The following is a 24,610-nucleotide window of genomic DNA, read 5'->3' as shown; positions in this document are numbered from 1 at the left end:
ACTACCGTTCAAAAGTTTGGGGTCACCCAAACAATTTTGTGGAATAGCCTTCATTTCTAAGTACAAGAATAGACTGTCGAGTTTCAGATGAAAGTTCTCTTTTTCTTGCAATTTTGAGCGTTTAATTGACCCCACAAATGTGATGCTCCAGAAACTCAATATGCTCAAAGGAAGGTCAGTTTTGTAGCTTCTGTAACGAGCTAAACTGTTATCAGATGTGTGAACATGATTGCACAAGGGTTTTCTAATCATCAATTAGCCTTCTGAGCCAATGAGCAAACACATTGTACCATTAGAACACTGGAGTGATAGTTGCTGGAAATGGGCCTCTATACACCTATGTAGATATTGCACCAAAAACCAGACATTTTCAGCTAGAATAGTCATTTACCACATTAGCAATGTATAGAGTGTATTTCTTTCAAGTTAAGACTAGTTTAAAGTTATCTTCATTGAAAAGTACAGTGCTTTTCCTTCAAAAATAAGGACATTTCAATGTGACCCCAAACTTTTGAACGGTAGTGTACGCACCTGTCACTAATCTCGAAGCCGGTCCTGGCACACCCCGCTTCGCTGCAGGTCCGCAGGCCACGCCCCCAACAACAACTTTCTAAGCTCAATGCTACTTTTAGGGGGCATATTTGAAATAAATACGGGCAGTAGTGTCACGACCTGTCACCACAGGTGTGACACATTTCTGTGTTTCCTTATTGTCTGTATGTGTTTCCTGTTCAGCGATTTTATTTACGTTCACTTCCTGTCCCTCTCACACATGGCCGGACGACTAGAGGTGAGAATAATAAACGATTCTCCGAATGTGGGCTATTGGACACATGTCCAAACATAGATTATTTACCAATGTGAAATAAAGTAGTAGAGATGGTTCTTAAATGTAGCATTAATGCTAATGTTCACCAACTTTTTAGAGCCCAAGATCTCTGGTCCCTTTTTTGTTTTTGTTGTTGTTTTTCTTATTGTGCTACTTGCTGTTTTCTCAATTTTTGCGCTTTTTTTTCAGTTTTTTGTAATGTGCAATGACAAATGAACCACGGACCCCTGTGTAGCACTTTGGGCACCCCAGCTGTAGATGCTAACTGTTGATGGCTACAATAGCCTTAGTACTGTAGTATATTTGTTAGGGGTGTAACATTTTCGGTTCGGTACGTACCTCGGTTTAGAGGTCACGGTTCGGTTAATTTTCGGTACAGTAAGAAAACAACAAAATATACATTTTTTGGTTATTTATTTACCAAATTTGTAAACAATGGCTTTATCCTTTTAACATTGGGAACACTATAATAATTCTGCCCACGTTAATCAACATTAAACTGCCTCAAGTTGTCGCTCAGATTAAATAAAATGACAAAACTTTTCTTCTACATATAAAAAGTGCAACATTAAACCGTTTCAAGTCAACTCATCATGCTTAATTTATTACAGCATTTGGGAAGCCTGTAGTTGATTTTTATTATGTAAATATTATATTTTTATCGACATTTGATAGCAGGGACCCTGCCATTCAAAACTAGGCTGCTGCATTACTAATGATTCATGTAACTATAGCTGAAAAAATGGTACAATAGCAATAGGAGAGACTATTCATCCCTGAACACCATGGAGTTCATGTAGGCTTAATGATGCAGTTACATTATGATATCAACTATCAGAGACAGAAACTTTTCATTTAACATAATGTCCTTTTTTGCTGCTTCAACACAGCTCAGTCAACACAGAAAAAGGTAAAGTGAAATAACAGACAGACAGGGCTTTGCTGTCCGTAACACACACACACACACACACACACACACACACACACACACACACACACACACACACACACACACACACACACACACACACACACACACACACACACACACACACACACACACACACACACACACACACACACACACACACACACACACACACACACACACACACGAACACACAGCTAACGTTACGCTAAAAGCGCTTTAGCCTTCACCTCAAGCCAGGACTGCGAGCGAGGTGAGCTGCAGTTTATATTTCTAGAAGGTCAACGGGCTCATAGTGATGTTACTAGCATAATACTATTATAATTTGGGGGCAGTCCGCGGCCTGATGTTTACCTGCTAAACGCTAAGCACTGACTACATGCGCTCTGAATACTCACTGCTGATTGGCCGTTACCGCTCTGTTTGTAACCAATCAGATGGTTGTGTGGGCGGGACAATGCCGGGTACTGTGTAGAGGACTGACAGAGGCAGAAGGAAGCGGAGACGGCTACTTAATATGTTCGTGTGGAAACTCGTTCGGTACACCGAAACCCCCGTACCGAAACGGTTCAATACAAATACACGTACCGTTACACCCCTAATATTTGTTCATCCTATAGTCACATGGCTGTCTTACGTCAGCGCCGGAAGTAGTAAATTCCGCCGTTCACCCGGTGGGTTTTTCCTGTGTGATAAAGAGGGGATAAATGGGGAAGTCCTTCTTTAGGTTCCCCCTTGTTTTATCATATATTACTGCCTTTGCACATGTCAATGTTCACTTTTGTATACAAATCAACACAGATCCGTACTTTGGAGCAATGTTCACGGACTCTAGTATTTGGCTTGTTAGCGTCCCATTGCAGGCGAGCGATGACGGTCGTGGTTGAGGGAAGAGCTTTTTGATGTCGGATGCTAGCAAATGTCCGATTTGTTTCAACATCGTCGAGAGTGGCTGGATGTGAGGCTATAAATATTTTCGCGATCGACCAGTGTATAAGGTAAGACAGTGTTTTTCAACCACTGTGCCGCGGCATTCTAGTGTGCCGTGAGATACAGTCTGGTGTGCCGTAGGAGATTGTCTAATTTCACCCATTGGGTTAAAAATATTTTTTGCAAACCAGTAATTGTAGTCTGCGAATGATGTGTTGTTGTTGAGTGTCGGTGCTGTCTAGAGCTCGGCAGAGTAACCGTGTAATACTCTTCCATATCAGTAGGGGGCAGCCGGTAGCGAAATGCTTTGTAGATGTCTGAAACAGCGGGAGGCAGTGTGCAGGTAAAATTGTGTCTTAAACCAAAAATAAACAAAAGGTGAGTGCTCCTAAGAAAAGGCATTGAAGCTTAGGGAAGGCTATGCAGAACGAAACTAAAACTGAACTGGCTACAAAGTAAATAAAAATAGAATGCTGGACGACAGCAAAGACTTACTGCGTAACAAAGACGGTGTCCACAGTGTACAACCGAACATGACGTTACAATCGACAATGTCCCCACAAAGAAGGATAAAAACAACTGAAATATTATTGATTGCTAAAACAAAGTAGATGCGGGAAATATCGCTCAATGGAAGACATGAAACTGCTACAGGAAAATACAGAAAAAAGAGAAAAAGCCCCCAAAATAGGAGCGCAAGACAAGAACTAAAACACTACACACAGGAAAACAGCAAAAACCTCCAAATAAGTCAGGGTGTGATGTGACAGGTGGTGACAGTACACCTACTTTGAGACAATAGCTATATTGATGCATGCTTGGTTATGCTTTAAAGTCATATCCAACAATTGCAACAACAACTTTTTACTGTCAATTGAGTTTTGTTTTTTAATGTTTTCTGCTGGTGGTGTGCCTCCGCATATATTCAACGCAAAAAATGTGCCTTTGCTCAAAAAAGGTTGAAAAACACTGAGGTAAGACATTATCTGGCGTTTTGTTTCGCAATATTACGAAAAGCAACTTTTCTTACCTTCTGGTACCTGCTGTACTATATTTGGGATCTGCATAAATCCTGAAAAATTGCATGTGTCCGCCTTTGTAGTCTGTGCCGACACCGTAGTCGATATGCTTCTTTTGATTGATTGATTGATTGATTGATTGATTGATTGATTGATTGATTGATTGATTGATTGAGACTTTTATTAGTAGGTTGCACAGTGAAGTACATATTCCGTACAATTGACCACTAAATGGTAACACCCGAATACGTTTTTCAACTTGTTTAAGTCGGGGTCCACTTAAATTGATTCATGATACAGATCTGCATTTGATTGTTTACATTTGATTATTAGCATTTGATTATTAGCAATCCGGGGAGGGTGTTAGTTTAGGGTTGTAGCTGCCTGGAGGTGTTCTTTTAGTGCGGTTTTGAAGGAGGATAGAGATGCCCTTTCTTTTATACCTGTTGGGAGCGCATTCCACATTGATGTGGCATAGAAAGAGAATGAGTTAAGACCTTTGTTAGTTCGGAATCTGGGTTTAACGTGGTTAGTGGAGCTCCCCCTGGTGTTGTGGTTATGGCGGTCATTTACGTTAAGGAAGTAGTTTGACATGTACTTCGGTATCAGGGAGGTGTAGTGGATTTTATAGACTAGGCTCAGTGCAAGTTGTTTAACTCTGTCCTCCACCTTGAGCCAGCCCACTTTTTCTTTATCTTCTTGTTATGGGACATTATGTTGCCATTTCTAATATCAAGTAGTGTAAAGTTCTTACTTATATCTGTCATTAACTTGCCATGAAAGCACTAAAACATACCGGTGTAGTGAGTTTACATTATTCACCCAAGGAACTTTAGTTAATAGAGAGTTCCGGTCGGACGGTTTTTCACTGGACACATTGTTGTTTCCGGATGAGGAGATGTTGCTCCGTTATTGATTGAAGTAAAGTCTGAATGTCATTAAAACAGTTAGCGCCATCTTTTGACACTTCTTCCACTCCCGTCCTTGCACGCTACACCGCTACAACAAAGATGACGGGGAGAAAGCGCTGTCGGAGGTGAGCCACGTAAATAAGACCGCCCACAAAACGGCGTATCCTGAAGCGACTGTCAGAAAGCGGCTTGAAGATGATCTGTAAAACATCATCTATGCAACATTTTGACCAAATAACCACCATTACATGTTATGTAGACCACAAGGAAGTCTTTTACATATAGAAAAAAATAAAAATAAAATAAGACTCCTTTAACGCGTCCTATAATCGGGTGCGCCTTATATATGAAAACAGCTCAAAATGGTCATGGTCATACAATTTAATGGAATACAGTGACATCAATAAGTGTCATAATTATCACAGAAATAACTACAGAACACAGCAAATGTGCAAAAAAATAATCATATGTTTTAACAAAGTTTTCCCTCCAACGGGACGTGACTTTTCAGTCCTCCGTATCCTCCTTTCCCTCCTGACAACACATGATTAGATAAGTCGTACCACCTGGGAGATCTAATCACCTGTTCGGCTGTGTCTCGCCGTCGGCACTTGCCACGCCCCCGTCTGATGGTGCTCCGCCCTCAATAATAATAATAATAATAATGGATTAGATTTATATCGCGCTTTTTCTATTGTTAGATACTCAAAGCGCTCACAGAGAAGTGGGAACCCATCATTCATTCACACCTGGTGGTGGTAAGCTACATTTGTAGCCACAGCTGCCCTGGGGTAGACTGACGGAAGCGAGGCTGCCAGTTTGCGCCTACGGCCCCTCCGACCACCACCTACCATTCATTCATCATTCAAAGGGTGAAGTGTCCTGCCCAAGGACACAACGGCAGCGATTTTTTTGGATGGTAAGAGGCGGGGAGCGAACCTGCAACCCTCAGGTTTCTGGCACGGTTGCTCTACCCACTACGCCACGCCGTCCCATAGACAGAGGCGGTGACCTTTGCTCCTGCAGGCGGCGCTGGCCACACCTCCCTCCACACTTGACCATTCAGTGCTCTTATTGTGAAGGCCAGACGTCGTGCTGTCGGTCTTTCAGGTGTCTTTACGGCTGCCGTGAGCCTGCAAACCATCCGCAGTCATCTCACAAAGAAGTCACACTTGTGTTGTGTTGTGAAATTTCACATTTTCGAGGTTTGTGAATACAACTTGCTTGCCTTAACCTTGATTCGGTGCATCATGAGGAACTTTGTGTGGTGGATCTGATGACTAATACGTGTTGATATCGTCACACTCCGCGCCTCTGTCTGGATTGCTGCACTAACAAGTCAAATGCGTTCTTTTACCACTCTTTGGTACATCTGAACCCAGTTTTGCTCCCCATCCCTGACAATCTTAGCTCCAGCATATGTGGTTTTTCTTCAACAATATAATTGCTATCGTGTTTGCACAGCATAATCCTGGGCGGTGTTCCTAATATCGGTGAGGCTCTTTGGTCACATGAAAAGAAGCGCAAAATACAACCACAATAATACACATATTGTTAAATGAATCCCTCTTTGACAATTGTAGCAAACGCAGCCCATACAAATGTTATGAGTGCACATGACAAAGGCTGTGGGGCTTCCATCCTGCCCACACACATATTAATGCAACAAATTACCGCACACCACTAAGCTTTTTATTATTATTATTTTTTTTACAATTAGGAAACCAACATGTATTAATGCATTTTGGAGATTATTTCCTTTGAGCAAAGCCTTTCCATGATTAACTTCCAATTGCATGGCTGTGTGTGACCCCAGGAGGCGACATGCAGGTAAACATGTGCTTTTAATAAGAAAAAGTCCAAATTCACACAATTAAAAGACCCAAAGTGTCCAGATTAACGACATTAATTAACCAGTTCTTATGTAATTATTTCCTCTAAAAAATATATATCTGGCTGTCAATTTGCATAATATCGACTGCCGTATTTTCCGACCATGGGGTGCACCGGATTATAAGGCGCACTGCCGATGAATGGTCCATTTTCGATCTTTTTTTCATACATAAGGCGCACCCGATTATAGGGCGCCTTAAAGGCCTACTGAAAGCCACTACTACCGACCACGCAGTCTGATAGTTTATATATCAATGATGAAATCTTAACATTGAAACACATGCCAATACGGCCGGGTTAACTTATAAAGTGACATTTTAAAATTCCCGCCACACTTCCGGTTGAAAAACTCCTTTGGATATGATTTATGCGCGTGACGTCACAAAATCCACGGAAGTGGTTGGACCCCATCGACCCGATGCAAAAACCTCTTGACAAAATTCCACGGTATTCTGGACATCTGTGTTGGTGAATCTTTTGCAATTTGTTTAATGAACAATGGAGGCTGCAAAGAAGAACGTTGTAGGTGGGATCGATCGGTGTATTAGCGGCTAAGTACAATACTTACAGCAACACAACAAGGACTACTTACTACGCCTAGCCGATGCTTGCCGCCAAACCCACGGATGAAGTCCTTCATCGCGCCGTCGATCGCTGGAACGCAGGTGAGCACGGCTGTTGATGGGAAGATGAGGGCTGGCTGGCGTAGGTGGAGCGCTAATGTTTTTATCATAGTTCTGTGAGGTCCGGTTGCTAAGTTGCTAAATCAGCCTTAGCGTCGTTAGCAACAGCATTGTTAAGCCTTACCAGGCTGAGAATTTTTAACCGTGTAATTACATGTACATGGTTTAATAGTATTGTTGATCGTCTGTCTATCCTTCCAGTCAGGGGTTTATTTCTTTTGTTTCTATCTTCATTTGAGAACGATGCTATCACGTTAGCTCAGTAGCTAAGTGTGTCACCGATGTATTGTCGTGGAGATAAAAGTCACTTTAAATGTCCATTTCGCGTGCTCGACTCTCATTTTCAAGAGGATATAGTATCCGAGGTGGTTTCAAATACAAATCCGTGATCCACAATAGAAAAAGGAGAGAGTGTGGAATCCAATGAGCCAGCTTGTACCTAAGTTACGGTCAGAGCGAAAAAAGATACGTCCATCACTTTCTCTCTAGTCCTTCACTGTAACGTTCCTCATCTACAAATCTTTCATCCTCGCTCAAATTAATGGGGTAATCGTCGCTTTGTCGCTCCGAATATCTCGCTCCATTGTAAACAACGGGGAATTGTGAGGAATACTAGCTCCTGTGACGTCACGCTACTTCCGGTACAGGCAAGGCTTTTTTTTTTATCAGCGAGCAAAAGTTGCGAACTTTATCGTCGATTTTCTCTACTAAATCCTTTCAGCAAAAATATGGCAATATCGCGAAATGATCAAGTATGACACATAGAATGGATCTGCTATCCCCGTTTAAATTTTAAAAAATCATTTCAGTAGGCCTCTAAAGGAGTCATATGGACTTTTGTGCTCGTCACAGATTGTCCATAACAAACACCATTGTGACAGTCTCAAGCCGTCGTGTGGGTTCCAAGGACCACCAAGCACAGACATTCTGCGAGCAGGTGCAGACTTCTTTATTTTTCAATAAGAAAAAGTCTCTTGCGGGTTGCTTTTCAGCTCTGCCGCTTGCACTGCTCGCTCCTCGGTTCGCTTTTCAGCCTTCCGCGTCGTCTGCGTCTGCCTCTCGCTCTCTTCCGCGCTGCATGTGTTGCTGTTCGCTCTCCAACTCCTTCTGCCGCGTCGTTCTCGGCTGCCGCCCTTTTACATTTTACACACTGAGAGGGGATTACTCAATTGTGCCCAGGTGCGCGATCCACGCACCTGATCTTGTTTGCGGCGTCGAACCCGGCGCGCCCCGCCTCGCTGCTCGCTCGCCGTCATCGTGGAGAGGGCGTGCCCTGCCTCGCTGTTGGACTGCCGGCCCCGCCTCTCCACAACCATGTTCAAACATAAGGGTGTCCATATGTGCACTTGGCACCAGGACACCCTAGGCCGCAGTTCCATGATCGACTTTGTAGTTGTGTCATCGGATTTGCGGCCTCATGTTTTGGACACTCGGGTGAAGAGAGGGGCGGAGCTTTCTACCGATCACCACCTGGTGGTGAGTTGGCTGCGATGGTGGGGGAGAATGCCGGACAGATCCGGCAGGCCCAAACGCATCGTGAGGGTCTGCTGGGAATGTCTAGCAGAGTCTCCTGTCAGAGAGAGTTTCAATTCCCACCTCCGGTAGAACTTTGAACATGTCACGAGGGAGATGCTGGACGTGGTGTCCGAGTGGACCATGTTCCGCACCTCTATTGTCGAGGCGGATGATTGGAGCTGTGGCCTATCTTGCCGATTGTATTGTACCATATGTCCCGGCAAGAAATCTGCGTTCAAAGAACTCCGGCGGATTCCCAGAGCCCCAAAAAAGTCTGCGGGCTATAGAGCGTTTTCTATTCGGGCTCCAATACTATGGAATGCCCTCCCGGTAAAAGTTAGAGATGCTACCTCAGTAGAAGCATTTAAGTCTCATCTTAAAACTCATTTGTATACTCTAGCCTTTAAATAGACTCCATTTTTAGACCAGTTGATCTGCCGTTTCCTTTCTTTTCTTTTCTACTCTGCTCCCAATCCGGGGTGGACCGCTAGCCTGTCCATCGGTTGGGGACATCTCTACGCTGCTGACCCGTCTCCGCTCGGGATGGTTCCTGCTGGCCCCACTATGGACTGGACTTTCGCTGATGTGTTGGACTTTCACAATATTATGTCAGACCCACTCGACATCCATTGCTTTCGGTCTCCCCTAGAGGGGGGGTGGGGGGGGGGGGGGGGGTTACCCACATATGCGGTCCTCTCCAAGGTTTCTCATAGTCATTCACATTGACGTCCCACTGGGGTGAGTTTTCCTTGCCCGTATGTGGGCTCTGTACCGAGGATGTCGTTGTGGCTTGTACAGCCCTTTGAGACACTTGTGATTTAGGGCTATATAAATAAACATTGATTGATTGATTGATTGAAGGTAGTTGGTGCCTGTCGTGGCGGTAATCCTAGAACCCGTTGGTGGACACCGGTGGTGAGGGATGCCGTTAAGCTGAAGAAAGAGTCCTATCGGGTTCTTTTGGCTCATAGGACTCCTGAGGCAGCGGACAGGTACCGACAGGCCAAGCGGTGTGCGGCTTCAGCGGTCGTGGAGGCAAAAACTCGGACATGGGAGGAGTTCGGGGAAGCCATGGAAAACGACTTCCGGACGGCTTCGAAGCGATTCTGGACCATATTATTATTATTATTATTATTTTCTAAATGTAAAAGACTTCCTTGTGGTCTACATAACATGTAATGGTGGTTCTTTGGTCAAAATGTTGCATAGATGATGTTTTACAGATCATCTTCAAGTCGCTTTCTGACAGTCGCTTCAGGATACGCCGTTTTGTGGACGGTCTTATTTACGTGGCTCACCTTCGACAGCGTCTTCTCCCCGTCATCTTTGTTGTAGCGGTGTAGCGTGCAAGTATGGGAGTGGAAGAAGTGTCGAAAGATGGAGCTAACTGTTTTACTTCAATCAGTAACGGAGCAGCATCTCCTCATCCGTGGCTCACTAGTGCAACAACAATGCCCGTGAAATGTGTCCCGTGAAAAAAACGTCCGACCGGAACTCTCTAATAACTAAAGTTCCTTGGGTGAATAATGTAAACTCACTACACCGGTATGTTTTAACGCTTTCATGGCTAGTATACCGACAGATATAAGTAAGAACTTTACACTACTTTATATTAGAAATGGCAACAGCGGAGGATGAATGTCCCATAAGGCGCACTTAAAAGTCTTTCATTTTCTCAAAATTCGACAATGCGCCTTACAACCGGGTGCGCCAAATGTACGGAATAATTTTGGTTGTGCTTACCAACCTCGAAGCTATTTCATTTGGCACATGGTGAAATTATAAGTGTAGCCAGTAGATGGCAGTCCCACATAAGAAATACGTGTGGACTGCAAGATGATGGCAGTCACACATAAGAGATACGTGTAGACTGCAATACGACTCAAGTAAACAACACCAAAATTGTATATTTTCCATTGGAAATATAGAACATTACACTGCCATTAATAAACTACACTACAGTTTGTTAGATCAATGTGTGTGTAATGTGTATTTAAGGGTGCTTATATTTGTGGAAAAAAATGGGTAGGAGTATACAGTTAAAAAATAATAATAATAATAATAACGATCAAATAAACCAAAACATTCACAACCCTCCTATAGTATCTCTACGGACTTCTTAGGGGTTGCGGACCTCGGTAAAATACATTTTGTTGCAAATAAACAAACAAATAGATGGACAAACCCCCACAAATAAAGCCATAACCTCCTTGGTGAAAGGTAATTAAAGCAGAGACAAACACATCGACCATACACGGGAGGGAAAAAAAGGTCAGTCAACATTTCTCAGAGGGGCAAAATTCCGATCCATGAACTTTTCAAATGGTTTTGGCAGCCAGGAGAAGACCAAGTTTGACTGTAATGATTCACTAGTGGAGGGTAAGAGTTCATTTCCACACCACTGTACAATAGGTCAGTGGTCCCCAACCTTTTTGTAGCTGCGGACCGGTCAACGCTTGAAAATTTTGGGGGGGGGATTTTTTATTTATTTATTTATTATTATTTTTTTTTTCATAAAGAAATACAATCATGTGTGCTTACGGACTGTATCCCTGCAGACTGTATTGATCTATATTGATATATAATGTATATATTGTGTTTTTTATGTTGATTTAATTAAAAAAAAAAAATATATATATATATATATATATATATATATATCTATATATATATATATATATATATATCTATATATATATATATATATATATATATATATAGATATATATATATATATATATATATATATATATATATATATACATATATAAATATGTATATATAATTTTATTTTTTTTATTTTATTTTTATTTTATTTTTTATTTTTTATTTTTTTTGCGCGGGCCGGTACCAATCGGTCCACGGACCGGTGGTTGGGGACCACTGCAATAGGCCGTGGACAAATTCATTGTGATCCAATAATGTTACGGTACTATTTTATCTTTAACGTGCAACCAGTTTAGAGCTGCATTGAATAATTGATTGATTCGATGAGAAGAAAAAGCTTGGAATTGTATTGTGTTGCATTCATTAGAAAACAAGAATGAAGGTTATGTCGAGCAGAAAAAAACTGTTTATTGAAACAATTTTACCTAAAATACGCATTCAGGCTCTGAACCTCTTAAGGCCCAAGCTGTTTGTTTATACATGCTTTTTTTTAATTTCTCTTTGCTATTTGGGCTTATTGGACCCTAATTAGAATAAAAACTAAGAATCAAATTTTTATATGATGTACTTAGTCCATAAGTACACGAACGTGTACTTCATGTTTAGTAACATGCTAATTCTTATTTTTACCCTTTTTTTCCCCAAATTCCATTGTATGTTGTACTCTTCTGACACCACCAGATGGCAGTATAAGTGTCCACATAAGTGGCCATAAGACCCCAATTCAGTAGTGTACACAATTTTGGAAATAAGAGCTAAAAGGTGCTGTCCATGCATGTGGACACTAAGCCTTTAGAGGTTAAATGTGTTTTATCCGAGTACTTGATTCCAAAAAAAATGGATAGCTTCAGCCCTTATACAGTTACAATGTGGTTCATCATACATTTACAGTTACTTACTACATGTCTGAACAGAAGTCGGAAGAAGCAGAAGTTATTCAATACTACCCCGTTTCTGTTGTATAGCAATTGCGAAGATGTTTCTTCACATCTTTTGCTTAATCCGTAACACGATCAAAAACATAATCTAAGTTCTCGTGAATAAATAGACGTTTATAAATTGGGATTCAGATGATACATCGTCTCATTTTTGGATACAGTTCAAGATATACAAAACCCAAAACCAGTGAAGTTGGCACGTTGTGTAATTCCCAAATAAAAACAGAATACAATGATTTGAAAATGCTTTTCAACTTATATTCAATTGAATAGACTGCAAAGACAATATATTTAATATTCCAACTGAGAAACTTAGATTTAATGGCAGCAACACATTGCAAACAAGTTGTCACAGGGGCATTTTTACCACTGTGTTACATGGCCTTTCCTTTTAACAACACTCAGTAAACGTTTGGGAACTGAGGAGACACATTTTTGAAGATTTTTTTAGGTGGAATTCTTTCCCATTCTTGCTTGATGTACAGCTTACGTTGTTCAACAGTCCGGGGGTCTCCGTTGTGCTATTTTAGGCTTCATAATGCGCCACACATTTTCAATGGGAGACAGGTCTGGACTACAGACAGGCCCGTCTAGTACCCGCACTCTTTTACTACGAAGCCACGCTGTTGTAACACGTGGCTTGGCATCATCTTGCTGCAATAAGCAGGGGCGTCCATGATAACGTTGCTTGGATGGCAACATATGTTGCTCCAAAACCTGTATGTACCTTTCAGCATTAATGGTGCCTTCACAGATGTGTAAGTTACCCATGCTTTGGGCACTAATACACCCCCATACCCCTTTTAAACTTAGCACCTATAACAATGCGGATGGTTCTTTGCCTCTTTGTTCCGGAGGACACGACGTCCACAGTTTCCAAAAAAAATTGGAAATGTGGACTCGTTAGACCACAGAACACTTTTCCACTGTGCATCAGTCCATCTTAGATGAGCTCGCGCCCAGCGAAGCCGGCGGCGTTTCTGGGTGTTGTTGATAAATGGCTTTGGCTTTCATAATAGAGTTTTAACTTGCACTTACAGATGTAGCGACAAACTGTAGTTACTGACAGTGGTTTTCTGAAGTGTTCCTGAGCCCATGTGGTGATATCCTTTAAACACTGATGTCGGTTTTTCATGCAGAGAGATCAAAGGTCCGTAATAGCTTATGTGCAGTGATTTGTCCAGATGATATTACGGACCGTAGATGGTGAAATCCCTAAATTCCTTGCAGCAGCTCGTTGAGAACTTGAGGGTTCCAGGTTCGATCCCCGCCGAGTCCCTACAGTTGTGTCCTTGGGCAAGACACTTTACCCACCTGCTCCCAGTGCCATCCACACTGGTTTAAATGTAACTTAGATATTGGGTTTCACTATGTAAAAGCGCTTTGAGTCTCTAGAGGAAAGCGCTATATAAATATAATTCAATTCAATTAAAAAAAAGTTGTTTAAAGTGCGGTCCTCAATCACGGTTTTTATGAGAGTTGATATTTTCAATGTGAATACTAACCGTCAAGAATTTTTTTTTTTTTTTTTTTTGGTTCCCTGGTTGAGACGGAGAAACGCCCGCAGGGGCGACGCGGTGAAGAAATGTAAGCAACAACCGGAGGTTCCAATGTGCGGCGGGAAGAGAAACAATCACACGGCACTAATGAGTCGGCGTGCGTGACGAGAGGCAGGCTGTGTGTGCTGCAGAGATACGGCGTTGTCTCCGCTCTAAACTAGATTTGCATGATCTTGCGGGGCAGGACGCCGTACCCTCCGCTTTTTAAAAAAAATGTATTTTCCATCGCCTTCATTTGAATGCGCGCTGTCTCAAAAAAGTAGGGTGTTTCAAACGGGAATGAGTTGTGAAATGTGTTGAGTCATGTAGAAAGAAGTAGATTTGGGTCCGGAGGAGTAAAACAAGCAATTATTTTTCGGTAGGAAAATAAGTGTTGGCATTGTAAAATGTTGCATATAAATAACATTGAGAAACTGCACTTTTTAATGTCCGATATAAATAATGTGCTGTGTTACAAACCCCCAAAACCAGTGAAGTTGGCTCGTTGTGTAAATGGTGAATAAAAACAGAATACTGTCATGATCCGTGACCCGGATCATGTTTTTGTTATTTTCTGTTATTTTTGGACTCCCTGAGTTCCTGTTTTGTGCACCTCTGGGTTTGTTTTGGTTTCTATGGGGATTCATTTGGTTCACCTGCCTCTGGTTGGTGGTCGGCACGCTCACCTGCAGTCGACCACTAATCAGAGAGTTATTTATTCACCTCTCTCGCCACACTCGTCCTGGCTTCTTTGTTTGCTTCATGCGCCTGTTACGTTTGTACAAACCCCGTTTCCATATGAGTTGGGAAATGGTGTTAGATGTAAATATAAACGGAATACAATGATTTGCAAATCATTTTCAGCCCGTATTCAGTTGAATATGCTACAAGGACAACATATTGTCATGTCTGTGTTAATCATGTTTTTGTTTTGCTTGGGTTTTGGGCTCTTTTTTTAGTTCCTGGTTGCACTTCCTTGTTTGGTTTGGTTTCCATGGTCACCCATTAGTTTTCACCTGTCTTGTCACGCACCTGTTTCACATCCTCATGTCACGCACCTGTCTCACGTTTTCACTAATCATGTCACCAGTATTTAAAGGCCTACTGAAAGCCACTACTACCGACCACGTAGTCTGATAGTTTATATATCAATGATGAAATCTTAACATTGCAACACATGCCAATACGGCCGGGTTAACTTATAAAGTGACATTTTAAAATTCCCGGGAAATATCCGGCTGAAACATCGCGGTATGATGACGTATGCGCGTGACGAAGTCCGAGTAACGGAAGTTATGGTACCCCGTAGAATCCTATACAAAAAGCTCTGTTTTCATTTCATAATTCCACAGTATTCTGGACATCTTTTGCAATTTTTTTAATGAACAATGAAGGCTGCAAAGAAGACAGTTGTAGGTGGGATCAGTAAGTTACGGTCAGAGCGAAAAAAGATACGTCCATCGCTGCCTCTCAAGTCCTTCACTGTAACGTTCCTCATCTACGAATCTGTCATCCTCGCTCAAATTAATGGGGTAATCATCACTTTCTCGGTCCGAATCTCTCTCGCTCCATTGTAAACAACGGGGAATTGTGAGGAATACTAGCTCCTGTGACGTCACGCTACTTCCGCTACAGGCAAGGCTTTTTTTTATCAGCGAGCAAAAGTTGCGAACTTTATCGTCGATTTTCTCTACTAAATCCTTTCAGCAAAAATATGGCAATATCGCGAAATGATCAAGTATGACACATAGAATGGATCTGCTATTCCCGTTTAAATTTAAAAAAATCATTTCAGTAGGCCTTTAAGGCCATTGTTGCCAGGCAGTCGGCCTGGCGACATCACTCTGTTCACCTCTGCACACTTCATGCCTTGTCAAGTAAGTTTCTTCTATTCATGCCACAGTTAGCGACTTTTGTTCATGTCCTTAGTTTTTTTGCCCACGTGCAATTTTTTGTTTCTTAGTCAAGTTTTTATTTCCGCCTTTGTGCGCGCCATTTGTTTGCTTCTTTCTTTTTTGTAGTTTATTAGTGTTGAAAAATAAATATGTCCTTACCTTCAAGCCATGTCCGCTCCAACTTGTATTGCATCTCGGAAAAACAAACCCGCCATAGTCCACATCTTGACACATATTTGATGTTCAAACTGATAAACATTTTTTTTTTTTGTGCAAATAATCATTAACTTTAGACGTGACAAAGAAGTTGGGAAAGGTGGCAATAAATACTGATAAAGTTGAGGAATGCTCATCAAACACTTATTTGGAACATCCCACAGGTGAACAGGCATATTGGGAACAGGTGGGTGCCATGATTGGGTATAAAAGCAGCTTCCATGAAATGCTCAGTCATTCACAAACAAGGATGGGGCGAGGGTCACCACTTTGTCAACAAATGCGTGAGCAAATTGTTGAACAGTTTAAGAACAACATTTCTCAACCAGCTTTTGCAAGGAATTTCGGGATTTCACCATCTACGCTCCGTAATATCACCAAAGGGTTCAGAGAATCTGGAGAAATCACTGCACGTAAGCAGCTAAGCCCGTGACCTTCCATCCCTCAGGCTGTACTGCATCAACAAGCCACATCAGTGTGTAAAGGATATCACCACATGGGCTCAGGAACACTTCAGAAACCCACTGCCAGTAACTACAGTTTGTGGCTACATCTGTAAGTGCAAGTTAAAACTCTCCTATGCAAGGCGGAAACCGTTTATCAACAACACCCAGAAACGCCGTCAATAGACCTTGAAGGCACTGCCTTTGCGTGCCGGCCCAGTCACATAATATCTACGACTTTTCACACATACAAGTGAATACAAGCATACTTGGTCAACAGCCATACAGGTCACACTGAGGGTGGCCGTATAAACAACTTTAACACTTTTACGAATATGCGCCACACTGTGAACCCACACCAAACAAGAATGACAAACACATTTCGGGAGAACATCCGCACCGTAACACAACATAAACACAACAGAACAAATACCCAGAACCCCTTGCAGCACTAACTCTTCCGGGACGCTACAATATACGACCCCCCCCCCTCTCTCAGGGAGAGCATGTTCCAAATTCCAAGCTGCTGTTTTGAGGCATGTTAAAAAAAAAAGCACTTTGTGACTTAATATGGCAGTGTCATGTTGGCATTTTTTTTCCATAACTTGAGTTGATTTATTTTGGAAAACCTTGTTACATTGTTTAATGCATCCAGCGGGGGCATCACAACAAAATTAGGCATAATCAAACAGGTGAACAGGCAAATTGGGAACAGGTGGGTGCCATGATTGGGTATAAAAGTAGATTCCATGAAATGCTCGGTCATTCACAAACAAGGATGGGGCGAGGGTCACCACTTTGTCAACAAATGCGTGAGCAAATTGTTGAACAGTTTAAGAACAACATTTCTCAACCAGCTTTTGCAAGGAATTTAGGGATTTCACCATCTACGCTCCGTAATATCATCAAAGGGTTCAGAGAATCTGGAGAAATCACTGCACGTAAGCAGCTAAGCCCGTGACCTTCGATCCCTCAGGCTGTACTGCATCAACAAGCCACATCAGTGTGTAAAGGATATCACCACATGGGCTCAGGAACACTTCAGAAACCCACTGCCAGTAACTACAGTTGGTCGCTACATCTGTAAGTGCAAGTTAAAACTCTCCTATGCAAGGCGAAAACCGTTTATCAACAACACCCAGAAACGCCGTCGGCTTCGCTGGGCCCGAGCTCATCTAAGATGGACTGATGCAAAGTGGAAAAGTGTTCTGTGGTCTGACGAGTCCGCATTTCAAATTGTTTTTGGAAACTGTGGACGTCGTGTCCTCCGGACCAAAGAGGAAAAGAACCACCCGGATTGTTCTAGGCGCAAAGTGTAAAAGCCAGCATGTGTGATGGTATGGGGGTGTATTAGTGCCCAAGACATGGGTAACTTACACATCTGTGAAGGCACCATTAATGCTGAAAGGTACGTACAGCAACATATGTTGCCATCCAAGCAACGTTACCATATCCCATGAAATCTTATACGTCTAGTCTCTTACGTGAAAGAGCTAATTAATATATTGGATATTTTACGGTAATGTGTTAATAATTTCACACATAAGTCGCCCCTGAGTATAAGTCACAACCCCGGCCAAACTATGAAAAAAACTGCGACTTATAGTCCGAAAAATACGGTAATCCTGCTGCAAGATCTAGCATGTTGCATTCAATGTTTATTCCCATTAATTTCCCATTACCGTATTTTTCGGATTATAAATCGCATTTTTTTTCATAGTTTGGCCGGGGGGTGCGATTTATACTCTGGAGCGATTTATGTGTGAAATTATTAACACATTGCCGTAAAATATCAAATAATATTAGAGGAAGAAGATTTCATGGGATTTAGCGATTAGGAGTGACAGATTGTTTGGTAAACGTATAGCATGTTCTATATGTTATAGTTATTTGAATGACTCTTACCATAATATGTTACGTTAACATACCAGCCACGTTCTCAGTTGGTTATTTATGCCTCATATAACGTACACTTATTCAGCCTGTTGTTCACTATTCTTTCTTTATTTGAAATTGCCTTTCAAACGTCTATTCTGCAATACATACAGAATAGTGCTGCTAGGATGAGATTGCGGAAATATGACCATATCACACCAACTCTCAAATCCCTTCACTGGCTTCCTGTTCCACTCAGGATTGAATACAAAGTCTCCCTACTAACCCACCAGTGCCTCCATGGAAATGCCCCCCTCTACCTCAAAGAACTACTCACCCCCAAATCCTCCACACGACACCTCCGCTCCGGACAGGCTAACCTCCTCCAACCTCCGAGGTCAAAGCTACGAACAATGGGAGACCGGGCTTTCTGCTGCGCCGCTCCCAGTCTGTGGAACGCTCTCCCTGACCACCTGAGGGCACCACAGACTGTGAATGCTTTTAAAAAAGGCTTAAAAACCCTTCTTTTTAAAAAAGCCTTTTTTTTTTAGATATATGCATACTAGTTTTAGCTATTTGGCTGTTCTAGTTTTTATTTTTTTATTTTTTTTTATTATCTTTTTGTTTTAAAAAAATGTAATACACTGTAGCACTTTGAGGTTGTTTACTCAATGTAAAGTGCTTTTTACAAATAAAATCTATTATTATTATTATTCTTGGAGTTGGATTTTATCAAATACATTTCCCCCAAAAATGCGACTTATATTCTAGTGCGACTTGTATGTTTTTTTCCTATAAATCGGCCGGTGCGATTTATATCCCGGAGCGATTTATAATCCGAAAAATACGGCAATTCCCGTTAATTCCCATATATTCCCGTTATTTGCCATGGAAAAATAATTGTTTGTAAGTTATCACAAAAAACTTTGTGTTGAAATGAGTTCCAGGCAAAAGGACAGGGGCTGTCTTTGAGGCCTACCGAGAGGAAGCATGCTCGTAAAACTCCACTGTGACTTCAAAGCGGAGAGATGACAGGATCTGCCCAATTTTCAGACGAACTCTTTTTGAAGTATTTTACGAACTCTTTTTGAACTATTTTATGGAACTCTTTTTGAACTATTTTACGACCTCTTCTTTTGAACTGTTCGGTAACCAAAGGCAACGCTGTTTACGACCCACTTCCCTCTGGAAGCACCTGTGGTCAGGTGGGGGGGGGAGAAAGTCAAATAAAGAAGGAGGAGTGCAATCTTTTGGCAGAGCGTGCTGGAGATTGTAGAAGGATACAATGTCCGGGCGACTCTCCTCAATATATTGAGTCCAAATTTGATTCTGTCTCTGTTTAATTCTTTGCCTCTTGTCTTGTTTAATAGATGCCATCAGTGTTTGAACCTGAAAGTTTCCACCTTTGAATATTCCCGGGATTTTGCAACTCTAGTTATCACACACTGCTAAACACATACTAAGGAGCCATAATAGCATGCTATGTGACTGTGCTGAACACTTAAGCTGTCGTCACATCATAAACGTGATTTATGTTACGGTTATAGAGCGGGGCGGTGAATAATGGAGACGCAGCAACCAGCCAAGAAGAATCAAGATGCCACAGTGGCCATAGTGGACGGTAAATGACCCCAATAAACGCGACACGGAGCTTACTATGAACTCTTGACATGCGTTAAAGCGCTACATCATGTGGACGGATTGCGGCCCTACGTGGCGGATTGAGCATAAACGCGCTGATCTCGAACGTTAACTGCTACGTTTTGCAGAAGCGCTTCCTCAGATAACAACAGCGCTTTAGGAGGTACTAATTTAAGCCTGCCTTCTTTTCTGATCGGAGCGATAAGGGGCTGCTGAAGCACTCTGCACAGACCTAGGTACTTGGCGAGGTCAATGCACTGACGAAAGCCTCGGTTAAAATATCCACCATAAATCCCGTCAGCACATCTAAGTCCACAAAATTGACTGCTCATCGGATTCATTTTCATTGTCGGCCTTCCAATTGCCATTACTCATTCTTACTTACTAGCTAGCTTTCCCAAGGATGTCATGCTCGTGTTCCCTGCATAAAACTGTGTGTTGAAGGCAGATTGCCGCTTTACGCTCGGTAACCATAACTACGTGCAGCTCCAGTTGTTGTAAAAGAAGCTTTTATCGTAAATCCGCCACTTTATATAACTACCTGCTTCTGCTGTCAATTGCTGACTTTCAACTTTTAAATTAATAGCCGTAAATGAATAGGACTTAGGCGTCTAAAAGGTACATGATCTCAATATTGCAATGCTGATGTTTTCAGTGAATCATAACACCAGGGTTGGTGATATGTCACATACTTAGAGCCCTGGAAGTACTTTCCGTTTTATGTGCCCTAAATCTGAGCGCGCATGGTCAGTTATGTAGTAAATCACAACACTAACGTGGATCTTGCGGATTCTGCTTGCCTTAGCTCACTCGGACATCATGCACTTTCAGACTTGTGGTTTCTATGACCGGAAAAATACAAAATTAGTTCTCAATTTTGATTAACACGGTCAGTGGTGTCAGTTTCAAACACCGATGACATCTATTAAACAAGACAAGAAGCAAGGAATTAAACAGAGACAGAATTACATTTGGCTCAATTGAGGAGAAACGTATGGACTGTACTCTTTGGACAGTTCCACCACGCTCTGACGGAAGATTGTACGCCTCCTCTTTTGTTTGGACTTTCCCTGATTACATGGCAACAGCTGTTTGTAAAGGGACGGGGGGTCGTAAACAGCCATCGCCTTTGATTACAAAAACAGTTCAAAGAAAAGGTCGGTTCAAAGAAAAGGTCGTAAAAGAGTTCAAAGAAGTGGTCGCAAAGTGGTCGCCTGGAGGGGAGTCTGGTCCTGCTTCCTCTCCGCTTTGTAGTTGTCGGGTCAAGACAAAATCTTTCTGTGGATTACAATACATCAAAGAAATCTAAAATAAAAAGCCACTTTATATACTTACATAAATTCAGCTTGAGATATTTTTTAGCTACGTGCTCACTACAGGGTACGTATACTGTCACGAAAAACCTGGAAAAGTCATGTCATTTTAAAAATGCAATTTCCAGGCCCTGGAAAAGTTATGGAAAATCATATTTTTTCAGACTTTTTGGAAAAGTCATGGAAATATATCTTAGATGTAATTAATCTAAACACAATTGATGTAATGGAATTTAATTTGCTACGAACCTTTGTTTTATTGTTTTTATTATTATTATTATTATTTCATTGTTTTAATTTGTTAACATCATTATTACTTTGGTTTGTTTTATATTTTTTTATTTTTTTTGCAGTTTTTCTCTTTTTTTGGGGAGGAGGTGGCATTGTTGGGATATAAATTTAAAAAAAGATTTTGACATTTAGGGCAGAAAAAAGATGTATGATGTATGCAAATATGATTCAATGGATAGGAATGTCTGATGCTTGATGTAAAAAATTAACAATTACCAAAAAAAAAAAAAAAAAAAAAAAAAAAAGTGGCAATGCTGAAAAAAATGCCAGCAAAGTGCAGCCTAAATAATCCACGTTTTTTTTCAGAATCAATGGCAAAAAACGCTGACCCAAAGTGTGCTCAGTACAAACTGTGCTGTAAAGCAGTGGTCCCCAACCTTTTTGTAGCTGGGGACCGGTCAACGCTTGAAAATTTGTCCCACGGACCGGGGGTGGGCGGGTGGGGGGGATTTTATTTTATTTTATTTATTTATTTTTTTTCATAAAGAAATACAATCATGTGTGCTTACGGACTGTATCCCCGCAGACTGTATTGATCTATATTGATATATAATGTATATATTGTGTTTTTTATGTTGATTTAATTAAAAAAATAAATAAATAATTAAATTAAATTTCTTGCGCGGCCCGGTACCAATCGGTCCGCGCAGGGCCGGCCCGTGGCATAGGCCGTATAGGAAAATGCTAAGGGCGCCTTCCATCAGGGGGCGCCACGCCAGTGCCACAAATGTTGGAGTAAAAAAAAAAAAAAAAAAAAAGTTGGTACTATTATTTCTAAATACAAAAAATAATCCCATGTTAATTAAAATGCAAAGTAAAGCCTATTTAATAGAAATATTATTTGTTACAACATTACGCAACCCCCCCCCCCCCCCCCCCGCACGGTGCGCCCCCTCCCTTCCCGTATCATGACTCTTTTTGGACGTCACATCAAAAAATCAACACAAGATGTCAAAACGGCCAAAACTGTCAGATGCCCAGGGAAGAAAAAGAGAAAAGAAGAGGAGGAGAAACGAGAAAAAGACAGAGGTAGCAGGGAGGTAACGTTAGCCTACATGAAATGATTTGTCTGTTACAGAATGTGATAGTAACCTGGCTTTTTAGCATTAAGCTAATGTTACATGATTCGGCAATTGCTAATCAATAAATAGCTAGTTCTGTTTTAACGTCGGGTTATATTTGTGGAGGGCGCTAAATTGTTATGGAAAATAATAATGTAACGTTAGGTAATTACAGTACTCCCACCTTATATTCCTTAAGGAACATTTGTATTAGATCTTTTAAGCAGGTGTTTTTTGTTTACATTGTTATTGCCTTCTGGTTAGCTAATGTTTGCCCTGCAGGTAATAGTCACTTTTCCACCCCTTTATATATTAGGTATAGTTGTAAGCCTAGTTGTTAAAGTGCATATCATTAATGTTAATTAAGCAATATCACATGAGAGGTAATGCTGTTTTTTAAGTTGAGCACTGCTGCGATTCGGTTAAAGATAATCATAACATAACATTCTCATATAATATGTTAATTTGCTTTCTTTAAGTAAAAAAAAAGGTCAAAGACAAAGCTATTCGGTTTCTTGTGAGTATATACACTTCACTGCCGATGTTGGGGGGGCGCCACCTAAAATCTTGCCTAGGGCGCCAGATTGGTTAGGGCCAGGCCTGGGTCTGCGGACCGGTACCGGGCCGCGGCCCGGTGGTTGGGGACCACTGCTGTAAAGCATTTGACATTTGAAATATGGGCGAGGCAGCGCTTGGTAGCCACTTGTAAGAGGGGAAAAAAACACCAAATTATCCGCAGTTGCACACAGTGCAATAGCCATAGGTGAGTTTATGAACGCCGATGCCGAGCGAGGACAGCCGAGCAACCCTACTACAGTTTCCATAGCAACAAAACAGACAACTCTGGACCTTTCTGCAACAAAATAAATAAATAAATAAATGAAGTCCTCAAAGATGAGATACTTTGAGCACTAAAATGTGTGAATTCCTACTATTCATTCAAGTGGAGTGGTGATCTGGCTTTTTGCTGCCATTGTTCCCCAACAGTCAGATTGCAGCAAAATGTACCTGTGGTGAGAACAAGTGGGCTTATGTCCGTGCTTGCACTGCACAAAAAAAAAGACTCATTAGTGTCATTAGTTTCCCAGCAAACGGCATATATAGTGCTGTTTGACAGGAGCCTTAAAGCCCTAATTGCACCTAATGGATTTATATGAGCAAATGTATCAACATGTGCATTTCTGGTGGGTTTTTTTTGTTTTAGAGAGGCACCATACAGATAGAATAGAATATAATAGAATACAAAGGGACAAGCGGTAAAAATGGATGGATGGATAGAAAGTACTTTATTGATCCCTGGGGGAAATTCAGCATCACAATTCGCTCACAATAGACAATAAACACTTAGGTATTTGTTACATGTGAATAATATAAATACAGTCTATTATACAGCATTATTCACATGTGAATAATATAAATACAGTCTATTATACAGCATTATTCACATGTGAATAATATAAATACAGTCTAATATACAGCATTATTCACATGTGAATAATATAAATACAGTCTATTATACAGCATTATTCACATGTGAATAACATAAATACAGTCTATTATACAGCCTTATTCACATGTGAATAACATAAATACAGTCTATTATACAGCATTATTCACACGCAAATAACATAAATACAGTCTATTGTACAGCATTATTCACATGTGAATAATATAAATGCAGTCCAATATACAGCATTATTCACATGTGAATAACATAAATACAGTCTATTATGCAGAATTATTCACATGTGAATAATATAAATACAGTCTAATATACAGCATTATTCACATGTGAATAACATAAATACAGTCTATTATGCAGCATTATTCACATGTGAATATTATAAATACAGTCTATTGTACAGCATTATTCACATGTGAATAACATAAATACAGTCTATTGTACAGCATTTTTCACATGTGAATAAAATAAATGCAGTCTATTATACAGCATTATTCACATGTGAATAACATAAATACAGTCTATTTTACAGCATTATTCACATGTGAATAACATAAATACA

At 41.1% G+C, this 24,610-nt stretch overlaps 1 protein-coding gene across 2 annotated transcripts in view; it reads left to right on the top strand.

Annotated features, from left to right (window-relative positions):
* lrrtm4l1 (leucine rich repeat transmembrane neuronal 4 like 1) overlaps positions 1–24,610 on the top strand; it is a 135,485-nt gene that overhangs the window by 11,417 nt on the left and 99,458 nt on the right. The window lies entirely within an intron of this gene.

The sequence above is a fragment of the Entelurus aequoreus genome, linkage group LG21 (genome assembly GCF_033978785.1).
Source record: "Entelurus aequoreus isolate RoL-2023_Sb linkage group LG21, RoL_Eaeq_v1.1, whole genome shotgun sequence".
In the NCBI taxonomy this organism is placed as follows: Eukaryota; Metazoa; Chordata; class Actinopteri; order Syngnathiformes; family Syngnathidae; genus Entelurus; species Entelurus aequoreus.
This window is presented reverse-complemented; position numbering and strand designations above follow the sequence as displayed.